The sequence below is a fragment of the Camellia sinensis genome, chromosome 8 (assembly GCF_055761805.1).
Source record: "Camellia sinensis isolate YWXY chromosome 8, ASM5576180v1, whole genome shotgun sequence".
NCBI lineage: Eukaryota > Viridiplantae > Streptophyta > Magnoliopsida > Ericales > Theaceae > Camellia > Camellia sinensis.
This window is the reverse complement of record NC_138968.1, coordinates 25,453,231-25,465,471: the sequence shown is the minus strand read 5'-3', so window position 1 is coordinate 25,465,471 and position 12,241 is coordinate 25,453,231.

Genomic DNA, 12,241 nt, shown 5'->3' with positions numbered 1-12,241 from the left:
TTGATAAACAAAGAGTAACAACTCAAATGCACAAGACTCGGCGACTCGATTAAACAAGACTCGGTAAACGAAACAGCTCGACCAACAAAACAACAACTCGATAAGCAAAACAACAACTCGATAAGCAAGATTTAACAATAACTCCATAAACAAAGTGTATTTCGGACGATTTGGGCGACGAAACGCATCCGAAACAGAGAGAGATGGAGGCTTTTGACACTCCCGATGCATGGAAATGCTAGGAACTTTCTTCTGGAGAGTAAAACAGGGCCAAATACGCAGATTGCAGCATGACCGGCCACTTTTGGGAGCTGGCCGACCAGCTTTTTGCATTTGAGGGGGGGAAGAGGTGGCCGGCCTGCTAGAAAAGGTGGCCGGCCAGCCACTTAGCCCAGCCACCACCAAATTTTCGACACATGTCCCCCCCCGAACAGTGCCTTATCCCCTTTAAAAGTCCTAGCTCTGTGTCTCATTCATTTCATCTCAGTTTTGCACCAAAATGGAAGCGTTTCTCGTCGAAAATCTCACAGCTTGGATTGTTTCTTTAGACGGCTCGAAAAAGTTGAACTTCCAAGGCTTTGGCTTGAATGCACTATTCACGCTGAGCCGCACTCCGCTACACCTTCCTTTCTTTCATGCCGCGGCAAGGTTTTGGAACCCGGTAACGCATGTCTTTAGCTTCGGCGAGCAAGAGGTATGTCTAACTTTCGAAGATTTTCAAGCTTTGATGGAATCTGAAAGTTGTGAAGAGATCTTGCCTCAGTTTCGCTTTGGTCACGCCCAAGCTTTAGGGCGGATGTGTGGACTCACCACGCATGACGCTCGGTCTCTGACCTGTAATGGGGAACTGGACATCCTCGGATTGATTTATCGCTTTTCTGACGCCGGTGACCGTGGCGACCATCATTGGCAAGGTTTCCGACAACATGCCCTTTGTTTGTGTATGCTATCTCACTTTCTGCTTGCGTTGGGCTTTAGTGGATCTAGCATTCGCTTGATTGAAGTTGCTCAAGACTTGAAGGATGGAAAGAGTTGTATTGCGATGACACTGGCTGAGACGCTGATGGGCTTGGATGCTTCCCATCGCCGGGAGACGACCAGATTTGCGGGGAGTCCACTACTACTGCGGGTAATGTTTCCCACCCAATCTCACATATGTAATGCTCACATCACTCGGCCCTCATGCTCGATTTTTCTCACGTCTTACTTTTCTCTCAACGTACATCTCTCTATTCTTTATTCTCTCATTTTTCATCCCTCTCCAGGTATGGTTGATGGATAAATTGCAAGTCGTGGACTCTTGCCCCGCCTACTTAGCTCGCGGCTACTTCTTTCGACAACGCCTAATCGATGCCTTTGATGAGGGATGGTGGTTCGACTGGATGTGCAATTTGTCTGCAGATCGCATCGCCTGGCGCTACCCTTGGCTCAATCTCCCGGCAATGAGCTATAGTATGTTCCGGCAGACCGGGATCCAGTTGGTTGGTCTGACTCACTGTGTATTCTACTTTCCGTTCCGGGTCCAACGCCAGTTTGGTCATGATCAGACTTGCCTGCCAGAGGGGATAGAGTATCTGACTGTCTTCCCAGTTCGAGGTGCACAGCTTGCCCGATATGCCACAGCATGGAGGACGAGAGAACTCCTGGCCCCCACTCCCACTTTCAGTTATACTTTGTCTGACGAGTGCATGGATTGGCTCAATGAAGAGGCACAGATTGGGCCCAGCTCGGTATCAGAAGTTTCGACCAGCTCTGGGAGGGGGCGCAAGGACACCTGACTTGACTATGCCCCGGATTTATTGCTTTATTAGTACTTTCAAGTTTTCTTTATGAATGTAATAGAAAGCAACTTCAATTATATGCAAGAGCAGGAGAACTCTGTTTTGAAATCAATGAAATTGAAGGTTGTGGTACTGAAAATTTTCCGCTTTGGTCCCAAAATGGTCTTAGTTGTAGAAAGATTAATTTTGAACAAAGTCAACTTTTTATTAAAACTTTTCAAAACCATTTTCGATATGGATCAAAAACTGGACACGCCTGAGATCTGTCACTGAGATGCACAACCTCGGATCCCTGCAACTAGAAAGTTGCCCCTAGTCTGAAGAGTACCGCGGCACTGCATGGCAACGGAAAGTTGCCCCTAGTCTGAATAGCACTACACCGGAGATTCCAATGGAAGCCCTTAAATGCTGATAGACAAAGATGACTGAGATGATCAAATGGAAAAAGTTGATCGGGGAAAAGTTTATGGCTGAACTTCAGGGTGAAGTTGCTTACGTATCCCGAAAATGGGAATCAAGCCTTACGTAGTTCAGGCTTAGGTTCACTCGAGTATTTTCACTCTCCTTTTATCTAACTTTTGCCAAGGCCGCCCTTTGCGGGTTTTCAACCTTGCGATCTCAGTTTTTATGTTTTCCAATTTTTTTATGCTCTAACTTTTGCCTAGGTCGCCCTTTCGGGTTTTCGGCCTAGCGAGCCTCTCAGGGATAATATTTCTTCAACTTGTCCATGTTGATCGGTTGGGAGAACTCTAGGCCATCTAGATCCATCAGAACCACAGCTCCACCTGACCAGATAGCTTTAATAATGTAGGGGACCAATCCAATTGGGTCTGAACTTGCCCCTTGGGTCGTGGATGGGAGCTCGGTTGTCCTTGAGCACCAAATCTCCTTCCTTTAGATTCCTGGACTTAACTTTCTTGTTGAAAGCCCGGGCAATTCTGCGCTGATAACCCTGAACATGGTACAGTGCTTTCAGTCTTCTCTCATCAAAGAGCATGAGTTCCTCAAACCTGCTCTGCTGCCAATCTGCTTTGGCTATTTGACACTCAGCCAACACTCGCAATGACGGAACCTCAATCTCGATAGGTAGAACGGCCTCCATCCCATAAACCAATGAATACGAAGTCGCTCCGGTAGAAGTTCTAATTGAAGTCCTGTAGCTCCACAGAGCAAATGGCAGCTTATCTGGCCAATCCCGGTAGGTTTCCACCATCTTTTGCAGTATGTGTTTGATATTCTTGTTGGCGGCCTCGACCGCTCTGTTGGTTTGCGGCCGGTATGTGGATGACTTATGGAAAGCCACGTTGTGTTTTTCTAACAAGTCAATCACTTCCTTCTTAAAGTGGGAACCATTATCTGAAATGACCTCGTTTGGGACCCTGTAGCGGCAGATGATGTTGTTTCTGATAAATTTTGCAATGTGCGAGGCCTTCAACACCGCATACGATTGGGCCTCGACCCACTTCGTGAAATAATCTATCGCGACTAGGATGAACTCATGCCCATTCGACCCTTTTGGAGTTACAGCCCCGATCACATCGATTCCCCAAACTGAAAATGGCCATGGCGAAGTCATGTTGTACAGCTTCGACGGCGGGATGTTCATGCGGTTTGCATGAATCTAACACTTGTGGCATCGCCGAACAAAACCGATACAATCCTCCTCCATGGTGGACCAGTAGTAACCCTGTCTGAGGATCTTCCGTACTAGCATTACTCCGTTCATATGCGCACCGCATTCTCCTCCATGGATGGCCTCCATCAGGTGCTTCGATTCCTCGGCTTCAACACACAGCTTATGCATTCCCAGATGACCTCTCTTATACAACTTACCCCCACAGATGATGAACTGAACGTCCATTCTTCTTATCGCCCTTTTATCCTTGGCATTTACCCCTGGCGGATATGCTTCATTCTCCAAGAAATTCCAAATGTCATAATACCAGGGATTTTCGTCCTGAACCTCATTTATAGCAGCGATCGACTCATAGGCTGGCGTAAATTTCTGGTCAATGATGACTGGACGCATCCGGATTCCAAACGGGATGTCTATCATGGAAGATAGAGTTGCTAAACAATCTGCGAACCTGTTGTTCTCTCTTGGAAGATGAGCAAAGTTTAGCTTTTCAAACCGAGGAATTAACAAGTCCAAGGTCTGGTGATACATCATCATCTTTTCTTTTTTGACTTTCTAGTCTCCTTTTGCTTGAGACACAACAAGGCTTGAATCCCCGATGACGTCTAACCGTCTTGCTCCTAGTTCTAGGGCCGCTTCTAGATCGGTAATGCATGCCTCGTATTCTGCTTCGTTGTTCGAGACTTTGAACCGGAGTTTGAAGGCTAGAGTGATACGGGAATTGTCGGGTGCTATCAGCAACACTCCTATCCCATACCCGTACTGATTTGACGCTCCGTCAAAGTACATCGTCCAATACTCGTCGTTGATATGCAAAATGGATTCATCTAGGAATAAGTATTCAACTGCTTCACCTCCTTCCACTGGATGATCGGCTAAGAATTCTGCTACTGCTCTTCCCTTGACTGACTTGCTTGTTACATATTTCAGGTCGAATTCGGAGAGCAATAACAACCAACGAGCTAGCCTACCTGTAAGTGCCGGTTTCTCGAAAAGATATTTGATGGGATCGAGTCGTGAAACCAACATTACGGAGTGAGCTAACAGGTAGTGCCGCAGCTTCCTGGTAGCCCATACCAAAGCTAAGCAAGCCTTCTCCAACAGCGTATAGCGAGTCTCATACTCTAGCATCTTCTTGCTCAGATAGTAGATGGCTCTCTCCACCTTGTCCTCTGACTCTTATACGAGCATACAGCCCATTGTGGTCTCGGTCACTGAAAGGTACAATATCAACGGTCTCCCCGACTCTGGCGGTGACAACACGGGCGGGTTCTGTAAATATTCCTTGATTTGTTCAAAAGCAGCTTGACATCGGCCGTCCCATTGGAATTTCTTGCCTTTCTTCAGGATACCAAAAAGTGATTCACAAGTCAAGATTAATTTTGAGATAAACCGTCTTATGAATTGCACTTTACCTAGAAAGCCTTGCACCTCCTTTTCAGTCCTTGGTGGTGGCATTTCTAAGATGGCCTTGATCTTTGAAGGGTTGACCTCGATGCCCCTTTGTGTAATCAGAAATCCCAGCATTTTTCCCGCTGTAACACCGAACGTACACTTCTGAGGATTTAGCCACAACCGAAATTCTCTGATCCTTTGAAAGAACTTTTGCAAGGCGGTGTAGTGGCCCTCTTTTTCTTTGGACTTGACAATCATGTCGTCCACGTACACCTCAACCTCTTTGGGGATCATATCATGCAATATTATAGTCGCGGCCCGTTGATATGTAGCTCCAGCATTCTTTAATCCAAACGGCATCACTCTGTAGCAGTAAGTCCCCCACGAGGTGGTGAAAACAGTCTTTTCCCTGTCTTCTGGTGCCATCACTATCTGATTGTAACCTGAGAAGCCATCCATGAACGAAAGCAAAGCATGCCCTGCTGTGAAATCCACCAACTCATCAATATGCGGCAAGGGAAAGTCGTCCTTTGGACTAGCTCTGTTCAAATCCCTGAAATCCACGCACACTCGGATCCTGCCATCCTTCTTCGGCACTCGAACGATGTTGGCCAACCAAGTAGGGTATTCGGATACCAGTAGGAAGCTTGCGTCGATTTACTTGGTGACCTCTTCCTTAATCTTGAGAGCCCAGTCGGGGCGGATCCTCCTGAGTTTCTGCTTAACAGGTCGGGCCTCGGGTTCAAGAGGGATTCGGTGCTGTACAATCTCAGGATCGATTCCAGGCATGTCTTCGTAGGACCACGCGAAAAGATCTTTGAAATCTTTTAATAAAGCGACTAAGCGCTCGCGTTCCTCTGAAGACAACGTGGACCCGATCTGGACCAGCCGCGGGTCCTCCTTAGTACCAATATTTACTGTAGTGATTTCATCAACCAGGGTTTTAACAAATCTTTCTTGCTCTTGTTCAATTAAGCGTTGCAAAACCGGAGGAACTTCGTCCTCGTCGTTTTCATCAAAATTTTGAAAGTCTGAGTTAATGCAATAAATCAAAGGCACAGAAAAGTACTCAAAAACCACTGCTACTTGATTCTCATTAAGCACATCCAAATCGTCCGATTCTTCGGTTACAACAGACTTAAAAGAGAAAGAAAAAGACGACCTAGACAAGACTGTGGCATCCGGGTTATCATCCCCAGGATTACCAGACTTAGACTCAGTCGAGCTGGAACCTGATTCCGACTCACAAGACTCGGTGGAATCAGATTCCGGCTCACTGCCTGACTCGGTGCTGCTGGACAAAAATCCCTCTTCATATTGCCAAATGAGAGAGGGTACGATGGATGCATCCAAAATAGTTGCTGGCGGGCCCGCAGCCGTCTCATTCCCGACCATGCATACCGAAAAGTTATCCCCCAAGCACTCCTGGTCGATCGGAGGATCTAAAAGTAGACATGCCAGTGCTACCCCCATTTCAAGTTCGGTGTCCTCAGACTGTACTTTCTTACTCTGTTCAACCTCAGCTGATAGGTCTGTCTACTCTTCGGCAACGTCATCCCCGGATAATTGCAGGTCAAAGAAAATCTCAAACCCCAGCATGCGCTTCCTTTCCGCATTCAGCCATGGCTCTGGGAAGCCACAAAATGGAAAATCTTCCCCTTCCTGGACGAAGCGTCCGTTTAGGGTACCCTGAATGAGCCTATGCATCAGCTCAAAAGGCTTCCCGGCTTGCTTTGCTCTGGCTCTTCCAGCCATTTCCTTTCCCTTCCTTACCTAGTCCTCTTTGGTGGGACAGATATCCCAAGCCAAAGGTATGAGGGTTGTGTGGCACTTCGGCCAATGCTGCGACGCCCTTCCGGCTACTCTTTCCTAATCCCATCATGGGGATGTGTTGTAGCTTGTTCATGAGGTATACAGATTGAGCACTGACATATACTCCCTTATTAACGGCCATGATATTCTGCACAACCCGAGCCTCAGCCAGAGTAAACCCTGATAAGAACACATCCTCCATGCTGTGCTCGATTTCCAAGACTGGTGTAGACACTTCTGGCGGTGGATAGATTGATGAATTCCCGAAAACAATGGCCACCCCTTTCCCGTGAGGGTACTTCAGCATTTGATGCAAAGTGGAAGAGACTGCCTTCACTTGGTGTAACCACGACCGCCCCAAGAGTAGATTGAAGGTTACGGGAACGTCCAAGACATGGAATTCAATGTTGTGTTGTCCTGGACCAACTTGGGTCTGAATTTTGACAGTCCCCATCACCTCTCTGCTGGTGTTATCATAGGCTCTGATCACTTGAGTAGTCGGCACGAAGTCCGCGGGCTTCAACCTGATCGCATATGCCGTCCTTGACGGGCATACATTAATGGCGAATCCCGTGTTGATAAGAACCACTGGCACCCACTTGCCTCTACATTCCACGGAGATGTAAAGGGGTTTGTTATGATTTGCGCCCTCAGGCGGCAGTTCTTTATCTGAAAAGGTTAGTGTCGGGGAACCTCCTCCCGGAAAGACCAGTCCAACCAGCTGCTCTAGTGTGGTATCTATAGAGAGTTTGGCCTTGTCCATAGCAAATAGGACAGCCTGTCTGTGCACTCGTGAAGCCATAAGCAGTCCCCAGATAGAGATGTCTGCTTGTATCTTCTTTAACTGTTTGAGTACAGCCTCCTCTTCAAGCTGTTTCTCCTTCTGTTTCTCAGCTTCTTTATCCTTCCCAGATGTCTCTGGCTGGTCCAGGTGCGGGGGCATGAAATACCGCCCACTTCTCGTCATATAGTCGACCTCTCCGACATACTAGGTGTCGTCTGGCTGATGGTTTCCCCAATCTTCATCTGTGTGGGCAAGACATAAATCATCGTCCTCCCACCACATTCCATCGGCCGCCGACAGACACCTGTTTGGCTCCGATATGTTTGTACTCTCAGTACTTTCAATCCACATACCCGCAGCATCTTCTGTCTTTGTGCACACAACACTTTCAGTCCCCTCATGGACTTTGGCTTTCCGGATTCTCTCAGAATCCCAAATCTTTTCTTGTTCTACCTGCGTTAGCGCAGTTTGTTGTTCAGCTTTCCCTGCATTCACAATGCTCCTATTCTGAGCGAAATTCTTCGTACCGGCGCTCTCCAGCAATGTAATCTGACTTCCGGCCCTTCCGGCCACAGCTAATATTCCTGCCCCTGCTGGGCTCTGTTCTAGTTGGGACTCTTCCACCACATCCGGTTGATCATCCAGCCATCTAGTGGCCTCTGCCGATTCCTCATAATCAAACCAGTTGACTGCCGCGCCCCCTGATTCTTGGTCATCGAAAAACTGTAGGTTGGCAAAGTCCTCCTCCACAGCCGTCAAATCATTTGCCCCTTGCTCAAATCCATCCCCCTGGATCACACACAGCTCTTCCTTCTCTGGCAATTCTATATCCAGCCCAATCTGGCCTGTTGACAAGATGTACTCACTCGGATCATAGACTTTCCTAGCAAAACTCTCAAACTGTTCAATCCCAGACTCAACAATTCCATTCTTTTCTGAAGTCTGCCCTGCCCCATCTTCGATGGTCACCACCGTTGGCTCTGGTTGGGTTGTGGAGATGTCCAACATGCACAAAGAGTCAGTGCAGTCAGGAAGGAGCACCTCCGGCTTGGGTAGGTGGGATGGGGTGATATAGATACTAGGATCGTAAGATGCGACCCCAATTTGGATAAAATTGATTCTATTGGGAGGGGGAGCTTGGTTATGCGGTGGGAGAGGATTGGTTGTGACATTGGGTTTGTCGGGAGGCGCAATCACCTGCTTGTCAATAAGATCCTGGATCTTGTGACGCAATCTAAAACAACGGTCGGTGTCGTGACCGTGTTGTTGGTGATACGCGCAGTATTTTGCTGGGTCATGAGAGGGAGAGAGTGGATTTGGTAGTGGCCTCGGTTCCAGGGGCTTCAAATGCTTTTTCCTGATTAATACCCCTAGAGCTTTGGACAGGGGCATGTATAAGAGTGTGAAGGTTCTTTGGCCTCTGGGTTGGTATTTGGTGGTCTGCGTGTTGCTTCCGGCTGCACCGGAGAAGGGCGTGGCTGCCATGGGTCTTGAAAGGGGAGGGAGAATGGTGGTGACCATGCTCACCTCTGAAGCTCTTGCAGTTGCAGCGCCACTCGGGTCTGCATTGTTGTTACGGTTGAAAGTCCTCCTTGGTTGCTCCCTATCTTGGTCGATCAGACCCGGTTTCATTGCATCTTCAATCTGTACCCCCATCTCGTGCAGATCTGAAAAAGTGGGGAAGGGGAGTACAATCATCTTTTGCATCAATTTTGGCTAGAGATTGCGCACAATCATCCTGATCTGGTCTTTATCGGTGGAACTTAAAGTCATCACCAAGGCCTTCGCCCTCCATCGGGTTACGAAATCCGAGAAACTCTCCTTGGGCTCCTGCCTTGTTGTTTCGAGATCACGAGTTGTAATCTCAATTTGGGTGTTGTAAGAGTATTGCACAACAAAGGCCTCGGCCATTTCATCCCAACTTCGCTTGACATCATCCTCCAACTTCGCATACCAGATAGCGGCCACGCCTGACAGGGTCCGGCCGAATAGCGAAAGCTTCTGGGGTCTGGTGAGGCCCATTGGCCGTAATATATCTGAGAATAGCCGGAGGTGGACCATGGGATCCCCAGACCCGTCGAAGCGATCGATCTGCGGCATTTTGAATCTATCCGGCAACGTTACAGCCACGTCGGTATATCCGTCCTCGATATCCGGGATAGCCTTTACCCCCTAGGATTTTTTGAATAACTTCTTGAGCTTGCTCAATTTCAATGTTGTATGGTCTACCTCGAACTCGAAGGGAGAGTCCGGTTGATTGACAGGCGTAGGTGCCTTAGATAGCTGGGGCAGAATTGGGGGCGGAACTGGCCCTGTTGGTATGTCCGTATCTTCCTGGACATTTGGTGCCTCTTCGGGTGCTGGGATTCCCGGTGGAGGAGGAACCGGGTGTGAAGCAGATACTCCGACTTGTTGTTGCAGCCTGGCAATTAATTCTGCTTGCTGGGCCATGATCTCGGCCTGTTATTTGGCAAACTCATCCTGGCGAACAGTGTCCTGCTGCATGGCTCTCATGGTCTCTTGTATTTAACGCATCATTTCCTCAACTCCTGTCGGTGCCGCCATACTGCCCTGATTTGTCTGAACTACTGTCAGGTCTATTTCTATAGCGACAATCGGGATCTCAATCTGACTGTCCACTGATGGGGTAATCCACTGCTCTGGCAACCTCTGCTCGGATACATTGCGATTTCTTGGCCTCCGTCTGATAACTGGGGGTAGAGAGTGAAACACTGGTTGTCCGTCAACCAGATCCTCGGATCGATTGAGTCGGCGACCTCTTGTCCAGGGTGCTTGGGGAATATCTACTTGGTCAGATGCAATTGTGCTAAAACTGTCCCCTAGTAAAAAGATAAATAAAGCAATAAGGAAATAAATAAACAGATAAACGGATAGCATAACAGCTTAAAGTAAATGCACGACACACAGCCGGGCATAACAACACACGGTCGGTAAGCTGAACACACACTGTCCTCAATCACTGATCATTATCCCTGAATCACTGTCCCCAAAGACTGAATCTGATACCCGCAGATAACTGATTCTCAAACACTGACTGATGCCCACAGGCCTGATGCCCCAAACTCATAAACTGATACATGCATTTCCCTGTAGAGACGCACTCTAAAAGCACATAGCAGATAAGTGAGAGCCAAAACACCCCTATGTTGGGGTAGGATTTTCCCTGTCCTATTTTGTCAGGAGCTAGGGTTTCACTACGCACGCAGCGGTTTCAAACAACCTATATCGGGTAAGCAACCTGTCGTAGTTTGGAATGGTCACTATGGATCTGAATATGCACTAGGTCGAATGGTCGAAAAGGGTGCCCCGGTAAAACCGGAGTTTGTGTTCCCATACTGGCAGAGCCCATAACCGGTCAGCCTTATGGTCATGCCTTGACAAGACAAGCCTCCGGCAAACCGTTCAGGAACATGCCTTGACAAGACAAGCCTCCGGCAAACCGTTCAGGAATAGCAGATGGCAAACACGGTGTCCTAGGCGCACCAATGCACATGCAATGCAAAGAAACACACAAGTGTAGTCACAACAAGATATCATGAGTTCGAGTCAAGTTCTCTAAACTCCCGAGCGGAGTCGCTAGAAACCGTAGACGTCCCCGAACGCCCCGGGAGGGTGAGTCCCGTTCCGTTCGTATCGGGGTAACTACAACTCGGACTCTCAAATTGTCACGATTCTAAATCTGAACCAAAGAGTCCAAATTCGACAAATCGTTTTGAGAAAACAGATTTTGAAAGAAGTGCCAAACATGGATTGCTTTGCCAGATACAGAGTCGCCACCTAAATATTTTATTTTGGGAAAATTTAGGAAATCCTGACTCGTTTGCCTAAGGCCACGTGTCTGTCATCACCAAAGTTGCCTCGGCTCGTGAACTTGGGTACGATTGGGGAACGTCACTTCGTGAGCACCCCCGCTCGCCCGATCAAAGGTCGGCCTCTACTAACCATGATATCTATTTTTGAAAACATTATTCGTTCTTAATCTGGTTATTAGCCTAGATTTACTATGTGATGCGCACAGCACACAAGTATAGACTGGATTGTCTGAATTGGAAAAAAAACATCTCGTGTTTGTTTATTTGAAAGTGGCTTGCTACTCGCAAGTAGGCTTAAAATGTAGATTTTGCCACCCTCAGGTGGGCTTAGAAAACATGGTTTTGCCACTGTCTAGTGGGCTTAAAACTCACAATTGATGAATTGTTCCAATCCAAATGACCCAACCTTCACCCACAGGCATTCAGGCAGTTATATCACATAAGCATATAGCCTCATGGTAAGCATACTATTCATGGCAGTCACTCACACGCATGCAAGGATGCTAAAGCATAAAACTTACCGAGTACTCCAAGCCAAAACAGAAGCTAATTAGAAATCCATGCATGATCCTAATTATACAGAAATGCCTAATGCAACACATGCAAGAGTGCAACTATAGCAGGCTCGGCTATTCTAGACATGGCATATGAAATGCTACAGCTAACATGTATTCAATTTGGAATTGAAAATACAATGCAGTTAGTATGATGCGCCGAGCCTGGTGCATTCAAGACAGATGAAATGAATGCAAGCATGCTATCATACTGTATGCTAATTGAAACATGCCCTAATCTAGTCATCATAAGCGGGTAAATAAAAGGGAGAAAGACGTGGGGTTAGAAGACATACATTACACACACGCACACTTATTACAACATTGCCCTCGCACAGAGGGTCCGAATAAATAATATACAGTCCCAAATGAATAATTACAGTCCAAATATGTACAAAATCCTAATTAATTAACAAATTAAATTGGGAGAGCAATAAATTGGCATG